Source organism: Macrobrachium nipponense, chromosome 10 (assembly GCF_015104395.2).
Source record: "Macrobrachium nipponense isolate FS-2020 chromosome 10, ASM1510439v2, whole genome shotgun sequence".
In the NCBI taxonomy this organism is placed as follows: Eukaryota; Metazoa; Arthropoda; class Malacostraca; order Decapoda; family Palaemonidae; genus Macrobrachium; species Macrobrachium nipponense.
In genome coordinates this window covers 25,745,218-25,760,851 of record NC_087204.1, presented here as the reverse complement: position 1 = coordinate 25,760,851, position 15,634 = coordinate 25,745,218, and the positions used below count along the sequence as shown (strand labels likewise).

General features: G+C 38.4%; 1 pseudogene; it reads left to right on the top strand.

Annotated features, from left to right (window-relative positions):
- Positions 1-7,761: 7,761 nt before the first annotated feature.
- LOC135223932 (dnaJ protein homolog 1-like) lies at positions 7,762-8,775 on the top strand (annotated as a pseudogene).
- The last annotated feature ends 6,859 nt before the right edge of the window (positions 8,776-15,634 follow it).

Here is a 15,634-nt window from a genome sequence, read left to right as displayed (position 1 = left end):
GATTGCTTCGCACACCACACTTTTACCAATGTTCTTCTTCTGGTGATTCTTCTGTCCTTCTCTGTTTCACGGCCATGCCACTGCAGTTCTCCCCTCAGGCTCCCCGGCCTTGTTCTCTCTCTTGACTTCTCTGTTCCCTTTTTTCTCTCTGCTCTCTCTCTCTCTGTCTGACCTTTTTGTTGGGTTGAAATCTCCTTAGCCCGCCTTTGGATTTTTGGGATTTTGACTGGGTGTGGCATTTTCTGAAAGACTTTTGTGTGTTAGTGGCTACAGACATTATACAAGACCGCCTTCCTGTCATGTCTTTTACAATGATTCGTAGGCTCTGAATTTGTATACGCCTCCTTCTTCATGTCCTGGCTTCTTAGGGGCGTATCCCTTTGTAACCTCATAGGTCATTCGTTGATACCCCTTTTGGGCTGTCTTATGACCAACACTCATGGCTTTTGATTCGTCGAAGTCCTTAGGTCTATCTCCAGAGGGTGGGGCACTTAAGAGTTCGGCACTCCCCTCCTTTGAACAACGGGTCATAGAATTCCTTTTTAACGTATGCCAGATGGCTCTCTCTGACCTGTTCACGAAGGGAACGGCGATTAGTCATAGGCGCTAATGAGAGTAGTTTCCAATTTCTCGAATATGCCTGGGCGATATCCCATCATGGCTATAATCTCTTGTTGGTCACTAATCGCTGGTACGGACAGAGGCTTTTTGGGGGAGATGAAACCAGATGTCTTCTAATGGCTAAAAGCCTAATGTTTGGAGTAACAAAATCCCTTCGCTAAGAAAAATCATTATCGTATTCCCTTTCCCTTTCTTCCTTATTATCCGTTTCGTGCCCTTTTCTTAAGTATTATTAAGTTATTGTCTTTTGGAATAACGACACTGTGCCACACTATTACATATATATGTATATGTTATAGTGTGGCACAGTGTTGTTATTCCAAAAGGCAATAGCTTATAACTTATAAGGAACTGAAAGAAAAAGGCACGAAACGGATAATGATTTTTCTTAGAGAACGGAGTATTGCGTTACCCGATCCCAGAACGATTAGGCGTTAGCCTACAGGCATCTGGTCTGCATCTCCCAGGCATCTTCGAGAAATTGGAATCCAACCTATTACGCCTCATCTCCAAAGATTAAGTGACTCTCTGGCGCGCCCGACATTTGTGACACTTCAAGCGTCGGAGAATTAATGTAAGGTGAACCTTCTCAAGAGCCTTCTGTTTAATATAACCAAGGGAAATTCAAGGCTTCCTTGTTTCAAAGGTGGATCGTGTGAAAATCTAAGCTCCACCCTTTCCAAAGATAGGCCGAAAGAATAAAGAGGAAATGGTTAAGATAGATATTAAGTGATTTTAAGATAAGGGAATTCGTTCCAGAAATGATTAAGATTTTGAAGGGGTAATTAATACACTTACTTTGCTCAATCCTTAAGATGTTGATTGATGAAAACTTACTAACAAGATAGTAATTGATGAGAACTTAATTAACAAGGTATTAGTTGATGAGAACTTACTAACAAGATATTGATTGGTAAAAACTTACTAAATGTTGTCACAGTAGAAGAAACCTACAAGTATTAACCACTAACCAGTTCCTTTAACCAAGTTGCCAATTTTGTCTTAGTATCAAGCAGTAAAGTTATAAGGTTTAATGTACAAGATTACTCAGAATTACAGTAAAGAAGGTTCAATGAATATTTGCATGAACAAAATACACTATCTCAGTAAGAAGTCAAAGACACACTTGTTATTGCATACATATACACAAGGACATTATCTCCCAGGACTTGTCCCAAATAGCAGATCGCAGCAAATAAGAAGTCGTCAAGTGTCGTCAACGAAGAACGAAATTTATTTTTTTCCATAAAGAAAGACGATATCCACCTAGATAGAATAGGACAGAGGACTGTACCAATCATATACTGTAAACTTGGATAGTTATCATTTTTTTGCTTCTACCATGCGTTTATATAACTTATGTGACTTAAAGGCTAATTTATGTTTAAATTTCAGTTTTCTTGTTTTGGTGATTTATCTATGTTTGCATTTAGTTTTCATGTTACTTAATGTGATTTACTCATATTTGAATTCAGTTTGATGATTCTTTTAATATTACTAAATCAAGGATTTGTTTATGTTTATATTCAGCTTTAATGTCTTTTAACGTTACTTAAGGATTTGTTCATATTTATATTCAGTTTTTTATGTTTCTCTGAATGCTACTTGCTCAAGAATTTATTCATGTTTACATTCAATTTTGATTGTTGCCCTTAATGTTACTTAATCAAGGATTTGCTCATGTTTACATTCACTTTTGATGTTTTTTAAGTTAAAGGTTCAATATGATTTCCAAGAAGCATAAGTTAGGAGTCCAAGAAGCATAAGTTAGGAGTAGGTATAATATTTGCTTCAGCTTAGTTAACGCTGTCGGAGACAGCTAGATAGCGGGCCGAGACTGTTATAGTGTGGCACAGTGTTGTTATTCCAAAAGGCAATAACTTATAACTTATAAGGAACTTAAAGAAAAAGGCACGAAACGGATAATGATTTTTCTTAGAGAACGGAGTATCGCGTTACCCGATCCCAGAACGATTAGGCGTTAGCCTACAGGCATCTGGTCTGCATCTCCCAGGCATCTTCGAGAAATTGGAATCCAACCTATTACGCCTCATCTCCAAAGATTAAGTGACTCTCTGGCGTGCCCGACATTTGTGACACTTCAAGCGTCGGAGAATTAATGTAAGGTGAACCTTCTCAAGAGCCTTCTGTTTAATATAACCAAGGGAAATTCAAGGCTTCCTTGTTTCAAAGGTGGATCGTGTGAAAATCTAAGCTCCACCCTTTCCAAAGATAGGCCTCTAGTATCGACGAATCAAAAGCCATGAGTGTTGGTCATAAGACAGCCCAAAGGGGTTATCAGCAAATGACCTACGAGATTGTCCAAGGGATACACCCCCAAGAAGCCAGGACATGAAGCAGGAGGCGTTACCTTATTTAGAATCTACGAATCACTGTAGAAAATTTGACAGGAAGGCGGGTTTGTATAATGACTGTAGCCACTAAGACACAAGAAGTCTTTCAGAAGACGCCACACCCAAGTCAAAATCCCAAAATCCAAAGGCGGTGCTAAGAAGATATCATCCTAATAAAAAGGCAAGACAGAGGGAGAAAAAGAGCAGAGAAGAAAACGACAGAGAGGAGAAAAAGGGGGGAGAAGAAAAGAGTGGTGCAGCAGCTGAACAGAAAGAAGAAGAAGACACAGAGTCCAGCGAAGAAGAAGTACAAAGTGTGGTGTGCAAGTCTATAGACAGTGAAAAGTGACAATCAGTACTCAGTGAAATTCCCTCGTGCCTATAGACTCATAATTGTAACAAGTGCCTTTCAAAGAATTAAGTTTTATCAGTCCAAGAGCCCAGTAACTCAGAAGGTGGAAAAACTTTTGTAAGAACCCCTAACGAAGAATAAACGTAAATGTAGGACATATCAACTTAATTTCTCTTCCTAAATATCAACCCTTTTAGCTAATTACAGATTGAGAAACTTCAGCAAGGTAAGAAAAATTTATACCAGTCTAATTCCCCAAAGTACAGCCTCCAAGTCGGCGCACGTTACCTTAGAGCTGTGTGCGAAGTGTCAGTACCGCCACACACACACACACACATATATATATATATATATATATATATATATATATATATATATATATATATATTTACCTTATACTATAAATTATATATGTATGTATGTAATAATATATATATATATATATATATATATATATATATATATATATATATATGTTTACATACAATAGAAGCACAATTATATAACACCATACAGCAATTTTGATGAGTCCTTTAACAAATTCAAAGAAAATCTGCCTTCATGTGAGGTTCACTGGAGCTTCAAGCATCTCATGAGCTGCCTTAAACTTTTGTAAGCTATTGCTTAGAAGCATAAGCAATTGCTAGATTTATTCATAGGAAATGAAGCATTGCTGATCATTTCTAAGCATCTTGCTTGAACTTAAGTAGTTATGGCTGTAAGCATTTGCTACTAGCAAAGGCATTTGCTTTGTTTTATTCATTGGAAGTGAAGCAAATGCTGTACAATCCAAGCAAAAGCATTTGCTCAACGTTTTATTTATCAGGGCCATGGTAATGATTGTCGCTATGCAGGATATTCTCGCACGGCTACACGCGTGCCTGCGTCCGAGAGAGAGAGAGAGAGAGAGTGAGAGAGAGAGAGAGAGAGAGATTATTTAACGATGTGGGGACCCCAGCTAGGAATCGTCCAATTTTAGTTTTCTGTAAAGCAAAACTATTGAGATGGCTTTGTCTGACTGTCCTGGCTCCTGCGCTTTTTATCTCCATCCTCAGATCCTAAAACCTACTGGGGCTAGAGGGCTGTAAATTGCGGTGTAATAATAATATACATAAGTGTCAAGCAAGTGTCAAAAAAAGAGTGGTTGTATTAGCATTACGCTTGTTGTGTGATTTTGCTAGTTTTAAGAAAGTAAAATTGTACGTTTTAAGTACAATTTTTTGTGTGGCTAACAGCCAAATGCCATATCATACTATAATGGGCGTAATGTCTGTCTGTCACTCAATCACGGCCAAACGGCTGGTTAGATGGGCATGAAACTTGGCAGGGTTATGGTACCCCTTCCTTCGTAGGCCCGGTAATGTTGCTTCGGTATTTCGATCCTGCCAATGGAAAACTGATAAGTTCCTACTTTCTCCTCTTTTTTTGAAAGACACAGGATCATAAGAGCATTTATCAGTAGCCATAACGCATTGACATACAAGTTGCGTCTTTGCAGTAACAATGAAAAGAAAGTTACTTTTTTATCCGTATCACCGTGCAAAGTAATTGACAAAGGAACGAACCCATCAAGACCCCCCGTTCCGTTAAATGACAGTCAACGGCAAGAGAGAGAGAGAGAGAGAGAGAGAGAGAGAGAGAGAGAGAGAGAGCCATTTAACGACATTAATGCACTGCAATTTTATAATTTCATCTTGCTCGAAAAATGAGAGAAAGAGAGAAGAGATAATTTATTATTTTAGAACTAAGTAAACCGATAATCCCAACACCATCGTTAAGAATTTCTCTGCGTTCAGTGATCGTCCCTTGAATTACATTACGAGAGAGAGCTGCACGAAATTCAATACATATGTATCTGAGTTAAACCCTTCCCTGTACTCTCGTATAAATTTATGTTAGTACATAATGTATTGTATGTTTTGTCAATAAATAATTAACTAACTAGGAATGATTATTATCTACGTTCTATTACTGTGATCAGATCTATATATATGCGTCTGAGTGCGTTTGAAGCAAACATAACAAGATGAGCATAATCTAGCTATTCAGTATTCATTAGCATAATCATTGCCGTAGGCCGACCTTGGACTTCGGGCCGGAAGTGGGTTTTTTTTTTTTTTTTTTTTTTTTTTTACGAAGGATCATTTTCGTATAAATAAGCCCCGATGTTTATCGAGCCTTTACGGGCTGCTCTAGGAGCAAGAGCCTGTGGCAGCACAAGGCTGGCTTAATCTTCAACAACAACATTATCGTGTATTGTCTCCATAAGCTTCCGTTTAGGTCAAGACGTCGTCATCCGTTCCGCTCAACACTACCGGTAAGTCTTTTTGGTTTTAATAATAATAATTTAATAATAATCTGTGTCGTCCATCTCTCGTCTGTTGTAACTCTGGTCTCGTAGCTGTTAGCCCGACTCACGGTCTAGATACAACAGCCTCAGGTCAGCCAGCGCGGAGCTTTGGGTATGAATCACCAATACTGTGACGTCACGCGCCCTGGTCTCTCACACGCGGTTAACCAAAACAATATGCTACCCATGGTCGTAAGGTAGACTATAGGACTTGCTGTGTGCCCACATATCTTTTTATTCATTCCTTCATTCTACCACTGATAATGCCAAGTAACTGCGCAGTATTTGGCTGTTCTAATACACGTGAAAAAACGAAAAACTCGAATATAAAATACCATTGTTTTCCAAAAGAAAAGCCATACAAGCCAGTGGGGTACATGTCTTTTGTCGTGCTGTCGTTACCCCGGTTAGCCCTGAGACACCCTGTACGTAATATTCGCTACCAGACGTACGAAAACATAAACACACGAACCCCGATGCCATTTCTTTGTTATTTTCCTTCAAATTAACCCGTTTTAATTTTATGATAATATTTCGATAGTCATCCTGCTGCATCTGAAAGTTTGCAGATAAATGGTTGTTCGAGTGCGGTCTAATTTAACATTACTGGTCTGCGAGGAAAAGCGCGAAAATAATCTTATTTATTTACATTAAGAAAGGCTTGCTGGGAACCGGGGTTTTGGGTAGATGAAGAATAAAAGGCAATTGGAAATTTGGGTTGGGGAAACAGAGACGACAACAATTAGGCTACATACTACAGGGGATCAGGATAGAGACAGGGAAACCTAGGCCAAGACCTATTTTAGTCAAGATGAAAAGTGAAAGGGAAAAATAGTCATTAATAGGAAAAGCCAAGATTCTCAAGGGGAAGCAATAAGAGGTAGGATACAACAGAATATCCATAGCACCAGACCTAACCTCAGAGAAACAGCAGGATAAGATGTTGAGGCAGGAAAAACATTTGTAACAAGAGAATAAAATTTCAAAATATCTTGCTAAGTTCAAAACATCTTGCTAAGGGAAGAAGTAGAATCAGTGATTCTCGTTCGCGAACTTTGAACGCTACTACTCATTAGTTGTTGGTTAAGCTTTTCTCGCTCGTTCTTACAAACACTTGCGCTAATTATCATTACCATTTAATATTTTATGAGACAATAATTCCTTTGCAATACCGACTTTCACGGTTTGTGCATATGATCAAACATTCTGAAAACAGAGTAACTTTCATTAATATAAACTGTGATTTTGCGCCGGGCTCATAACCATTGGTTTAGTATATAGTCTCGAATGAAAACTGGTTATTTACAAATTCCGAGTGTTAATGTCATAACTTTCTGATTTTTTATATTTAATGCAGAAATTCGCCAATCACTTGGCAGCCAGAAACAGGTTTGTTTTTTGTTATCATAATTTCATTTATTTTCATCGGTCAGTCTGGACTGGACATTGGGAGTTAGTATGATTTATTATCTGGGTGATTAGAAAAAGCAGTTTACTTAATGATATATATATATATATATATATATATATATATATATATATATAGATATATGTATATATATGTATATATATATACCGAACGTTTGTACTGTAAAAGAGAGAACTCTTTTCAGATATGACTGACATAGCTAATGTTCCTGCACTATGTTTGCATAACAGAAATGAAAAAAAAAGGACTATTCCAAGATATGAAATTCAGTTAATCTCCAAGTTTATATTGACCGGGAGTAGTTTACGAAAGAAGATCATTGCACAGACCAAGCGTTACAACATCTAACATCAGGCATTACTCCGATTAAGAACAAGAAAGAACAAATCCAAAGAGAGAATAGATTCGGTTATGTCACTTTTCTGATAATTAAAATATACTGCCACTCTTTTGGGAAGCTCCCATACATATATATATATATATATATATATATATATATATATATATATATATTATATATATATATTTATATAGTATAGCTCCCAGATAATTCATTCAGCATTGAATAAAGCGTGTTAGCGCGTCCGACTCCGACCAAGCTCAGTTGATCGCGAGACAACGTAGACGAGAAACACGAGTTCATAGACAAGGCATCATGGACAAGGATTACTACAAGATCCCAGGCATTCCCCAAGATGCTTCAAAAGAGGATATTAGGAGAGCTTACAGAGAAATGGCCCTTAGATACCATCCAGACAAGAATAAGTCAGCAGATGCGGAGGAAAAGTTTAAAGCCGTGACAGAGGCTTACGAAGTGTTGAGTGACGTGAAGAAGCGAGAGATTTACGACCAATATGTCAAAAGAGGCCAGAAGGATGAGGAGGTACCTGGAAGAGGTAATAAGACCCACTTCACGTACACCTCTAGCGATCCCAGGACCATTTTCCAACAGTTCTTCGGCACTCATGACCCATTTACTCACTTCTTCAATATGGATGTCGATGATGATGATGATGATTCCTTTATTCATATGATGGGAGGAGGCATCGGCAGTCATCGAATGGGGAGTACCCGTCGCAATTTCAGCTTTAATCCCCACGGGGGAAGGCGGCGTCACCAGGACCGCACCCCCCCCCCCCCCCCCCATCACCAAGGACCTGTACGTGACCCTCGAAGAAGTAGCCATGGGAGTAACCAAGAAGATGAAGTTCACGCGGAATGTGTTCAGTAGCGGGAGAGAGGAGGAGATATTTACTATTAACATTAAACCCGGCTCGAAAGATGCCACTATGATTACGTTCGAAAGGCTTAGCGACAAAGTGCCCGGCAAGATCACCGCCGTGATCAGTTTCGTTTTAAGGGATAAACCCCATTCGACGTTTAAGAGAGACGATAGTAATCTGATCTACTCGATCAAGATCCCCCTCAGGGACGCCCTCTGTGGTACCAGAGTGTCCCTCCCCACCCTGGAGGACCAGAGGGTCACGCTCGATTTCCACAACGAGATCATCAAGCCCCAGACGACGAAGGTACTCCCAGGATACAGTCTGCCTTTTCCTAAAGATCCCGTGAGAAGGGGTAATATCATTGTCTACTTGACATTCAATTCCCAACTACATTGCCAGAAAACGTCAAAAATAACCTCTTCAAAGTATTGCCGCCGTCTTAAGCGAATCAGGAAACTAACAATGATTTTTTATTTTCATTCCTTACATAAATAAATAATTAAAAGATACCTTTTTCGTCTAATGGTCCGTGTACATTTAAATCCACGTCCATTCAAACGACTGAAATTTTACAATGACAATGTACTTCATCCTAGAGACGCATTCCCTTAGGTCGAGGAGTGTGATATTCATATATTTATATATATAAAATTGAAATATCAAAAAAGAGAGAGACGAGGCACTCCTTCCTACGCAACTATCTCTCTCTCTATCCTTCACTAACGGCTCGTTCGTTACAATGAACTTTCGTCTGTATGTTAGCGAAATGTTTTCTTTATATTTTTCTCTTTGGCATGATAAATCATGATTATTATGAATTTCATATTCCTTTTTGGGTATTAATGAACCAAAACTGTTATTTATTTATCATAAATGAAGATCCCTTTGCTCAAAGCAGGACAGTGTAACGTGCGCTGTCAGGCGAGGCCCGCCTGTTACTACGCAAGTTGCAACCCTCTCTCTTTACTATGCTAATATCGCGTATATTATGTTATTCTGTAATCATATTAGAGTGGTTTTTCTTCGTCTGTATGTTAACGGGGTGTTTTTCTCTTTGACTTGATGAAATTTCGGCCGAAACATAGATAAACAAGCAAATGTCAGAGGTGAAATTCGAACGTATAAACCGATAGAGGTTTGCACTCGCACTGATCACGGTTGAAGCCTGAACCTGAAGCAACTTCAAGCAAGCTGAAGGACTTGGACTTGGAACTTGGCTGCCAGATTTTCATTACCAACTTATCGTACAGATGATTGAAAATTATCGTTTTTTCCCCAAAATTATCGCAAAATATATATATGGTATCAAAATAAATACATGTATATCTTTTATACATTTATTATGATATGGCAAAAATAGTATGAATGGAACTACTGTCTCATTATAAAAAAAAAACAATGACAATGACATTTTACAGAGAATAAATATATGAAACTGAAACCCTACATCATACATTGTGCATGTTTTTATTGATATATAGAGAGATAGATCAGCCTTAGAGATTTATATATAAATATATATATATATATATATATATATATATTATATATATACATATATATATATATATATATTGTATATATATATATATGTGTATAATATATCATATATAATATATATATATAATATATATATATATACAGTATAATATGTAATAGTGTGGCACAGTGTTGTTATTCCAAAGGCAATAACTTAATAATACTTAAGAAAAGGCACGAACGGATAATAAGAAAAGAAAGAGGGATAAGAGAATGAAAATAATCAATTTTACGAAGGTATCGTTTTCTCGGACTCGACCCAAAACGATTAGGCGTTAGCCCACAGGCATCTGGTCTGCATCTCCCAGGCATCTTCGAGAAATTGGAATCCAACCCATTACGCTCATCTCCGATGATTAAGTGATTCTCTGGCACGCCCGACATTTGTGACACTTCAAGCGTCGGAGAATTAATGTAAGGTGGACCTTTTCAAGAGCCTTCTGTTTAATATAACCAAGGGAAATTCAAGGCTTCCTTGTTTCAAAGGTGGATCATGTGAAAATCTAAGCTCCACCCTTTCCAAAGATAGGCCTCTAGTATCGACGAATCAAAAAGCCATGAGTGTTGGTCATAAGACAGCCCAAAGGGGTATCAACGAATGACCTATGAGGTTACCAAGGCATACGCCCCTAAGAAGGCCCAAGGACATGAAGAAGGAGGCGTATACAAATTCAAAGCCTACGAATTACTAGTAGAAGACCTGACAGGAAGGCGGTCTCGTATGAAGTTAGCAGCCACTAAGACACAAAAGGTCTTTCAGAAAATGCCACACCCAGTCAGAATCCAAAAATCCAAAGGCGGGGCTAAGGAGATTTCAACTGAACAAAAAGGCGAGACAGAGAGAGAGCAGGGAGAAAAGGGAGCAGAGAAAAAAGGGGAACAGAGAAGCCAAGAGAGAGAACAACCGGGGAGCCTGAGGGGAGAACTGCAGTGGCATGGCCGTGAAACAGAAAAGGACAGAAGAAGAACAGGTGCAAAAAGTGTGGTGTGCGAAGCAATCAAAGACAGTGAAAGTGACAATCAATACTCAGTAAAATTCCCTCGTGCCTATATACTCGTAATTGCAACAAGTGCCAATTAAGTTTTTCCCCATCAGTCCAAGCCCAGTAACTCAGAAGGTTGGAAAAAACCTTGTAAGAACCCCGCCCCTAACGAAGAATAAAACGTAATTTGTATGAATATATCAATTTCATTTCTCATCTAAAAGTAGAACCCTTCCTTTTAACGAATTCCAGATTAAGAAACATTGAGCAAGACAAGAAGAATTTATATAAGCCTAATTCCCCAAAGTACAGCCTTCACGGCACACTTACCTTAGATCTGTGCAAAGAAAGTAAGTACCGTCACAGATTAATTGGTGGCAGAGCGACGGGATACGATGAGATAAAGATTGATATAGTGACAAGATTAATCGTTGTCGAGCGGTAAGGACAGGAAGAGATAAAGTGACAGCAAAGAAATGATGATCAGCGACGCGAATGACAGTTAAAAACAGCGGCCGCGAAACGGAATCAAAAGTTTAGTGTCGGCATAAGAGATTTCAATCCATTCACGCCACTCGAAATAGAAGGTTCTCCCCCAAAAAGACAGTACCAGTGCTTCCCCAAATTCAAAGACAGTTATCGAGTCGTAACAATAAAAGCGCTCCAAAAAAAAAAAGCCACCCACACTTTGCGAAAGAAAAACTCCACTCCGAAGAACAGTCGTTCCACTAGAAGAACAAGATGTCGAAAGCATGAAGAAAAATATCAAGAGGAAAGAAAACGATCCCGAAAACGCAACAGTCAACGCAATCGAGAGAGAGAGAGAGAAGTCCCTTCTCCGCAGACTAAACAGACGCATCATTCAACGCGCTGGTAGGCGAACGCAAGCGGTCAGACGTAAACCCGGGTGCCGAATGAAGAACGAAAGAAGTTAAGTCCAAATAAGTCCCCACACTTACATAAAAAACATTAAACTTTTTATTAAAAGTAAAATTACGCGATAACATTTCAGTTTAGACAATTTCTGGTATTTCAAGATTAAAAGATTTTCACTCTGAAACTCTTTTTTTCGGCAACGAAAACTCTACGATATTTCATTTTACTAATTATAACTAATCAGCTACTAAGACCTTTTCCCAAACATTTGTATTTACTAACCAATAACTTTAAATTTTAATTTTAATTTAGATTGTGTCATTTTATTTTGATTTTTTGTGATTTTGGTTGTTTTGTGATTTCTTATACTTTGAATTTTTTTTGTTTTAATATTTGCTTTTAATCTTATTCGTTACGTCGAATGAATGTTTACTTTGTTTTTTATTTTGTTTGTTTAGGATAACAAGGGTAATTCACGAGAGGTCTCTCGTTAGCGTACACTTTACGGTCAGTTCAGTATCGTTTTACCAGTACAGTTAAGAGGGTTTTGTTGTTGTTTAAGAATCGCTTACCGATAACGTAAGACTTTGAGAATATTCTGGGGAAAAAAAAAAAAAAAAAATGGGGGGAAAAATCTTTTATTTTTTATGGTGATCGAATACTTTAGTAAAAACAATTTATTGTTATTATCATTTTCTTTGCGGGTTAATACTGTCATAACTTTGATACTTTAATGATACTCAGTACTTAAGAAAATTTCTATTAACGAGTCGATGGTCAAAGGGAGACCGACTCCGACTCCTTATCAGAACGTAAGAACGCCTGTGCTCACGAGAAGTCAAAACAAGGAAATTAACCATGCCGGAAGGTACACAGTCCGCGAATTCGAGCGCAGCAGTAATGGGAACATAAGGGACATGATTAATCACATAGCTAAATTTTGCGGAAGAAAAAAAGGATGGTCCAGTTAGCTTGTAACTTAGAAAACTGGATAGAGCAGGTGGAGACACGCCTAGATAGCATAACGGGGACAGATAGAGAAAAGCTTATTGAAGCCAAGAGTTATCTTGATTTGGAAGCCGGAGGAGACTTAGAACGGTACGTCCACTCCGGAGGACTTACCGAGATCTTAAGAATTGGGAAGAATTGAAACGGTATTTTAGGAAGGTCTATTCCACAGTTGGTGAAAGAGATCCAGTTTACTAGCTTGGCAAGGATAGTGCGTCAATTTAAGTTAGACGAAAGACGGTTACCCAAGAGTTTAGCTCTCAGTTGTATAACAATATGAATGAATGGGGTTGGGGTAACTTCATGGAATCCACAGGTTGGATAGAGGTAGAAGGAGGCAAGCAAAAAAATGCTAATGAGTCATGTTAAAAAAATATTTAGACTAGCAATAATGATTGGAAGCCTGCCAACAGAAGTCATTTGCAAGGATGACCCGTAAGTGGGAAGACATCCGATGATGTAGCAGAGATTGAAGAGGAGGAAACAAAAATTTTAGGTAGAAGACCTGAAGGGAATCCTATATACAGACCTTTAGTCGCTATAGTACAAAAAGAAAGAGGTCCAAATAGATCTAGGACACCATCTAGAAATCAGAATAAGATGCCAGGTAAATCTTCTCAAGGAGGATTTTCGACAGTCACGTGTTATAACTGTCAGAAGAGAGGACATTATGCCAGTGATTGCCGAGGGATGGCCTTCTGCCCTTTACCAAATAAGAAAAACAGGACATAGTGCTCGAGAATGCAGAAATAAATTTGTTTCAGCTCCTAGAGGTAGATCTCAGTCGAGAGGCAGAGGTAGAACAATAGTCAATCTCCCCCAGTTAGAGGGAAATAGGGATTCCGTCCCAAATAGATATTCTAATCAAACAGCAAGCATAGGTTATCAATCAGTTCAGCCAATGTCAGACGACGCAATGGGAAATTTTCTGCTACTGGTACAATGAATCTTCCTCTATAACAGAGAGAATGTCCGGAATGTCAAGGCTAAGCCACAGCTACACAGGTTAGCAAAGTTGATGTAGGGAATGAATATAATTATAGACCATTATTTCCAGCCCCATGTCTGGTCTAGAGAAAACCTATTATTACATTCTTTGATACAGGTAGTCCTAAGAATATAATGTCAGAAAAGGTGTATCGATTGTATTTTTCTCACTTAAGTTTGAATCCAGCAGTAGACTGTAGAATCACAGACGTCCAGGGTAATGATATCCACGTAATTGGACAGTTAGATTTTCCATTTAGGCTAGGAAGAATTGCTCTAAGAGAAAATGTTCTGGTAGCCAGAGATATACAATTAGCTTTTGCTCATTTGCTGATAGGTTATCCAACTATGGCTAGACAAGGGATAAGCATTGATGCCCCTAGAGAACAACTAGATTAAAAACGGTCGTGAGATTTTCTAGAATACCAATATGCAAGTCAATTAAAAGAACCCAGACTCAACAGAACCCCACACTGAAAGGTATTTTAAAGAAGGATAACAGACGGAGGGAAGATATCCAGATGCATCACGAGTTCACAACAGATCATTAACCTCTTAGAATCACAAAATCAATGCACTTATTTAAAGTTAGAAAGGGAATTAAGACTTAAAACCAGGAGAAAGTACTTGGGTAGAATGTATAGTAAATCCAATTTTTGAAGGAAAGGAAATTCTCACGCTTACTGAAAGTCGCAAGTAAATGGAATACATTATTCTTCTAGTTTAACATGAAGTCGACAGGGCAAAATAGCGTTACAGATTACGAATAACAGAGGAGGAAAGGTTAAATTAACACCAGGTACAGAGATAGGCCTTGCAGAAGTATACTCCATACCTATCCGAGTTGTAGAAAGGGAAACGGTAGCCGCGATCCGTAAGGGAAATGAAAATTATGCTCAGGACATAAAACTGAGAAGAAGAGCTAAAATAGGATCTCATTTAAAGGACATTAAGGAAAAACCATGTAGAGAAGAATTCATAGACTTATTGTGCGAATATCAGGATATATCGCTCTAGACGGCGACACCTTGGGAAATACACGCGAAATAACGCACAAGATAGACATTCCATCAAACACAAAGCCAATTTACATACCAGCCTACAGAGTAGCACATTCCCAGAAGGAGATCATTGAAAGAGAAGTACAAAGAATGAATAGGCAAGGAATAATAGAACCATCTAAATCCCCATGGTCTTTTCCACTTTTGCTAGTTCCTAAAAGGGACAAAACTTACAGAATAGTTGTGGATTTCAGAAAATTGAACCAAATTACTGAAAATGATCCTTATCCAATGCCGTCAATGCGAGATCTTATCGCCACTATAGGGTCCAAGAGATACTTCACCACTATAGATTTATTGCAGGGATTCTTGCAAATCCCTCTAGACGAAGAAAGTAAACCTTTGACTGCTTTTTCCACTAGTAACGGCAGATACCAGTATGTAAGAATGCCTTTTGGTCTAAAGTCAAGTCCGGTAACTTTTGTAAGATTAATGGATAAAATTTTGGGCGATTTACTAGGCAAAGACGTACACTGTTACATAGATGATGGTGTAATAGCACAGACACTATAGAGGAACACATAGACTTAGTCAGAGAGTCCTAAAGAGATTAAGAAAAGCCAACCTGAAGCTTAAACTGAAGAAGTGTAACTTCCTTAAAAGGAAAATAGACTACCTTGGTCATACACTAAGTGAAAAGGGCGTAGAAGTAAACGACTTAAAGATTAAGTCAATCAAGGAATATCCTACACCTCAGTGCAAGAAGGACGTAAAGTCATTCTTAGGTTTAGCAGGTTTTTACCGCAAGTTCGTAGGGAACTTTGCAGTCATATCCGCACCACTAACTGAACTTTTAAAGGAACACGTATCATTTGTATGGACAGACGAGCAGCAAGAAGCAGTTCGAT